This window comes from Artemia franciscana, chromosome 6 (genome assembly GCF_032884065.1).
Source record: "Artemia franciscana chromosome 6, ASM3288406v1, whole genome shotgun sequence".
Taxonomy (NCBI): Eukaryota; Metazoa; Arthropoda; class Branchiopoda; order Anostraca; family Artemiidae; genus Artemia; species Artemia franciscana.
The window spans coordinates 9982354-9988660 of NC_088868.1; positions in this window are offsets into that span (position 1 = coordinate 9982354).

The window sequence follows — 6307 nt, forward strand, 5'->3', positions numbered from 1 at the left end:
AATAATTCCTGAAGTACAAGGCACATTCAATTAGAATTAAAACCTTTTTAAATGTAATAAAAGAGCTTCAGGGTAAAGAGCAGGGTATAGGGAAGAGGGAACCCCCATTACATAAAGTATTTCTCTTTGTTTTGAGTTTTAATATTGGCCCTTACCTTCGGTAGGAAAAAACTTGTTTCTTTTTCACATTTGATGCGTTCTAGGACCACTTTGACTATATATGACGTTTGAAAAGAAACCATAAAATAAAAAAAAGTATAACTAAAAAACAGCCAACAAAAAGAGGGTAATTTTCAGAAAAAGGAAAAAAATTAAGGAAAAGACAAAAGTAGATATTTCGGCAAGCCCCGGAACAATTCTCCTTCAAGCGTCAGAACTAAAAGAAAACAAAATAACCGACAGAGGAAGAAACTGAAGCGAACGCATGCTGAAAATCACCCTTATTTTCTTGGCCATTTTTTAATGTTTTTTTTTTTGTAAATTCTTGTTTTTTGTCCAAAATCCCAAAAATGACATAGAGCCACGACTAAAACCACGATACTCGTGTGATTTCTGAGACAAGTAATTCCCTGTTCATATTTTGTCAAACATTGCAATCTAGTTTTTTCCCTAGCTTATAGCTATTTGCCTACTGACTGGCCAAGTTCATAAGATATCATGCTATGGAACTAATTTTATGTGATTTTGCTTAATAAGGTCAAACAAAGGTGATTAAATGTACAGAGTGCTCTTTGTTAATTGTAAAAGTAATAGACTCGTATTTTCGATGAACCAATTTCAAAAATAATAATGACTGTAAGTTTAGTAAAAAGAAATCTAAATATCTCTTTGTGGTATACGTTGGAAAACTAGTGTTCTCTAATTAAAATATCAAAATGATAGAAAATGCTTTTTTAAACTTTATGTTTCGTCAGCATTTCCCCTTTCAGCGGAAATGACTAGAATTTACCACGATTAGGCCTGGATTTGCTTGTAAGATATTACTATTCCAAAAGCTTCCTAAGAAAATAAAATAAAAAAAGATTCCTTTTTATTTGATAAAAAGAAACTAGAAAAATTTTATTTTTCTCCTGTTTCGTTTATTTCTTTTTATTCTTAATTGGAGAAACAAATGAAGTTGGAATTCAGTTGGCTAAGTTGAAAGAATTTTTGTATTGACTCCGAAGCTAGTTAAGTTCACAAGGCATTGTTTTTAAGACATATTAACTTAGTAGAAAAACATAAAAATTTTTCATATTTATAGATGTTTTACTTTTAGGAACTTTGGAGTACTTTGTCCCAAATGCCTTTTATTGTAAAATGAATACCAAGAGAAGGAGTTCCGCGCAAAACAACATTTGTGTAATTTTTTTTTTATTGGCAAGTCTGAATTTAATAAAGTGCATTCATCTTTATCACGGCTAGAAAAAAATTTCTATATTTAAATAAAAGAAAAGCCGATATCTTAAAAAAAAAATTATATGATTTCTTTGAAGCCCCTACTGACGAGTCCTAGCCAAGAGTGTTCAAAGTTCCCGTTTTTTTTTCATTTTGGTCCTATATCAAATCGAAGATGCTCGGGGGAGAATGATTTCCCAAAAAGATTTTAGACCCCAATTATATAATAAAATCTGATATTAATTTGAATATCACTGGCGTGTCAATATTACCTCAAATTGCTGAAATGGTCGGTAGTGCTCAACTAAAAGCAAATCTTTTTGAAAATTCACTTTTTTATGATCATCAAAATACTTCTTTTTTTTGGTACTTGAAAGACACAACAACCCCCTTTTATTAAGAATAGTTTATTACCTGTTCATGTTTTACTCTGCTCTTTGATTATATTTTAAAAAACTTGTTTTTGTCGCAATTTTTTCCATTTTTTTTTAAATTTGAGTTCCAATGCAAATATACTTTTGCTTCGGTTTGAAGCTTCAACATCGACGATTTTAATAATATATATATATATATATATATATATATATATATATATATATATATATATATATATATATATATATATATATATATATATATATATATATATATATATATATATATGTTTATTTAACTTGACGCTTATTCGACAATTTTTTTCAAACTTTTGGTAGCTATGGGCTGAGATTAGCTCTTTCCCAGGGTGCTGTAGCCACTGCAACCATTAATTGAAATATTTGGTAATTAATAACTTATGAGATTTATCTCATCAGATTCTCAAGAATCTATCTCATGGACATGATAACTTAGTAGACTTTGAGAAAAATTAAGGCAACAGGATTGTTAAGCAGTATAACAGCCTTGCATGAGAACAAATGCACATGGGAGCAACTTCGTCCACCTCTCTGACTCGATGTAGAGGAGGGTAAAAGATATTTGTCTACAGGGAGGCTACGAGTCTGATTGGTGCTGCTACAGACTATTTCATTAACATGCAATTTTAACTTGGGTCACTCTTGTTAATTAACATGGGCTAATTTTCTTGATCTTTACACTTAAAAAAAAAGAAACACCAGATCAATTGTCCATCAGCTACTAGAGCAGAAAAAATTAGTAAAACACAAATCGACTAAAAATATATCTTTATCTGAAAGTTTTTTTTTCAAAACAACAAAGTTTGTTTCCATCTTCTGAATGGCTTCAAAGCCTTAAATAATCTTTTCTAGTCATTTTTAACTTAGCTCATCCTTGTTAACTAACACTTTCTCTTTTTCTGGTTCCTTAAGTTTTTGAAGAAAGAAAAGAAACTAGACAAATCACCCAATAACTACTAGATAAGTAAAAATTAGTAAAACACAGATTGACTAATAATAAATCTTTATTTTATCGTTTTTTCGAAACAATTAAAGTCGCTTCCATCTTCAGAAAGGCTTCAAAGCCTTAAATAACCTTTTCTGGTCATTTTAACTTAGGTCACCCTTGTTAATTAACACATACTCATTTTCAAGATCCTTACTGTTGAAAAGAAACAAATGAAACTAGACAAATCGGCCAATAACTACTAGATCAGTAAAACTAATTAAAGTCGCTTCCATCTTCCATCTTCCATCCAATTAAAGCCGCTTCCATCTTCTGAAAGGCTTTAAAGACTTAAATAACATATTCTAGTGATTTTTAATTTGGTCATCCTTGTTAATTCACACTTGTTCATTTACTGGATTTTTACTACAAAAAACCCTAGAATTGTCCAGCTACTGTTAGCTCAATACGAATACGAATCAAAATAGCTAAATACGATTCATCTAACAATAAATCTTCCTCTGGTGATTTTTTCAAAACTATTCAGCTCATTTCCATGTTTTGAGAGATTTTTGAATTGGCAAAGGCTAGATATGTTTTTGGTGGAGTGTTTTAAACGAAAATTCTTTTTTATAACGTCATTCTTAAAAAAGGACTTACAAGGACACTAGTTTCCAGAATGATTCCGTGATAATAACATAACAGTTTCGTTTCTAACCGATGATAGAGGTTTCTAAGCACTTTTATTTAACTTTTGCTACGATTCTTCAAATATGAAATCTTCTGACAATCAAATACCCCTTTCGAGATATGGGAAAATTTTAACCGATATTTTGTCACTTTCAGGGCTAAAATTCGCATCTCCTATTTTTACACTTATGAAATAAATCCGTGGCGTTTTGCAAAAAGGGCTTAAGTCTACTTTTCCTTATTTTACGGTATGCTGTTTAAATTCGCTTCTGCATATGCAGTTTTACCGGATATGTTTCTGAACAATTAATGTGCGTTCACAGATGACTAGTAACATATTTTTGTTGCTAAGCAATGCCGTTCGACAAATTAACAGATTCTTTCATTGCATCGGTTGAACAAATTGCAAGTAACTATTGTCACTCTTGCAATAGGTCGTAAGTGACTTTTCTTAGGATGAAGTTGACTAACCCATCAAATTGAAAGCCAGTTTTATATATGATTAAACAGTAACTGAGCCTGGCAACTTTGAAGGCTCTGACGCAAAGTCGCCACTTTCAGTCCGGGCGATACCGATTGTGGTGAATATACAAAAACAAAATAGCAAAAGATCTTGATATGCTGGCCTCAGGTAGATTTATTTTTTTGGGAAGGGCTGTTAACTGTAGCAGTGAGGCTATCTTCACTTTACTATACACTGGGCAGACATGATTACCAATGCTTTACTCGGAGAAAGAAATCATATCAACTTATGACTGATAAAATCAAAAGGAGCTGAAGGCGTTATTTCGAGATGAACAGCAAGAATGAATAAAGGTCGTGTATCCTATGAGGTCTGGTGTTAAATCCCTCCCGGAATTAAACACGTGGGTGATAGAGAGTGACGCTAAGCTGTTTCGTCTAGAAGTTTGCTGCAGTGGCGCCAATTATTAAGGGGAAAATATACCCCCTAGATTCTCTCGAGATTTTCAAAATAACTTACTTGGTATTTTCGTTGAAAAAGTACCCTGTTTTTATATTTCACCGGAGATACCCTATTTGGTATTTTCATTTAAAAAAATCACACCTCCCCAGATGTCAAAAGACATTTTGCCACCCCCCCCCCTCTTCAAAGAAAATATGAATTGTTGCCATTGGGATGCTGCGCTGTCATGGTCGTCACTTCATTATTATTTTTCTGTCCAAAGCGGTGAAGAGGTTGTGGAGAGGGAGGTTGTGGAGAGGGACCATTGTAACCTTATGAGCCTAGCTCTAAGTATGATATATTTTTCAAAAATAAACATATCGTATGCATCTATAATTTATTAAAATTGCGAAGAAAACTGGGTTTAACAAAGGTATAAGCGCCAAACTAAATAATTCTAACATATTAAACTAACGACCTTCTAGTAATACAGTGTAAAAGATATATAACAATAAGAGAACTATTTCTAACAACTACTCTATATTGCTCATGAGAGTCTTGCATATAGCAGAAATGCCTTTTTATTGCGACTCGTTTCTACACATATTATTGCTTATCGAATACCCAGCGAAAATTGTTCGAAAACCGTATATTTAACAAGTTAGCGTTTTATTCATGACAGTATTGATTTCGACATATCTGATGCTGGTTTCATCACTAACCGGTTCGGCTTTTTTCTAATAACCTGTTTTTGCACTCATAAAAGATTAAGTAAGCTTATTCTTATTTTAATTCTATATCTACTTTTTTTTTTGTAGATTTAGAATGTTTTAAGTTTGTACATGGGTATTTGAAATAAATTCAAACGATTTCTTGAGTTAACTATTTTCCTAGAACAAAATATTGAATATTGGAAAAAGGCTTTGTAAAATATACGGCGTCCAATACAATTAATATCCACACATTTCTCAAAGCGCTTAATACAATAAGGATAAAATCAAATTACAACAAATTTCTAAGTAGCTTAATAAATAATGACGCATGAATGAACAACACTACGGAAACATTTTGTTGAATTAACAAAAAATGGATGAAGGATTATTGAATAAGCAAAACAAAAATACAGGGACGTTTTGCTGAATCAACCAAAATAAATTTTTTCACGTTATTTCCATGAGGGTAGAGGGTACTGAATGGAAAAAATTATTCAGCTCTATTTTTGTAGAGTTACAATATAAAATCACTGGTGTACCTAAAAAGGGGTTTTTATGTTAAAGGTTGCTGTAGAGTTTGAAAGATTTGAACCCACTAAGAAAAATTGTAACTAAGGAGAATCTACCCTTTTAAAGGATTTCTCAACTTCCCCACCACGGTTGCAGAGCATTTGACGAAGTTGTTATTATTTTTATATTTCATAAAACTTGGACAGTCTTGTTTCAGTTCGACCATCTGCCAATTTACTGAAGGAGTGAGGGAGGACGATTTTTGGGGGTCTGGAAGTAATTTTTCAACAAATTAAAAAAAGTCAAATTGTACAAAAATTGCCAGAAAGCGGAAAAATAATGACATTTTAGGGGGGGGGGTCTCAAAGATCCTAGCTTACTCCCATGTCCTAAGAACTAAATTTAAATTTTCAGAAATAGCTTAAAGATTTAGGGTGAAAGGCTTGTTTTGAGGTTGGGGAGGGAGAAGGGTGTTGTTATTTCCCTGAAAAAATTGAGTGTGCAAAGAATTCGAGATTTTATTGTTGTTGAAGTCCTTGCAGTTTAAGTTAAATTCTTAGGCTAACCTCTAATAAGGTTCGAATCATGATTCTGCAGTTGATTTCGATTTGCCCGAGAAAAAATCACTTCATGCATACTTAAAAGTAAATATACGCTTGAGTGGAGGTTCGAATCATGATTCTGCAGTTGATTTCGATTTGCCCGAGAAAAAATCACTTCATGCATACTTAAAAGTAAATATACGCTTGAGTGGAACTAATTACCTCTATTTATG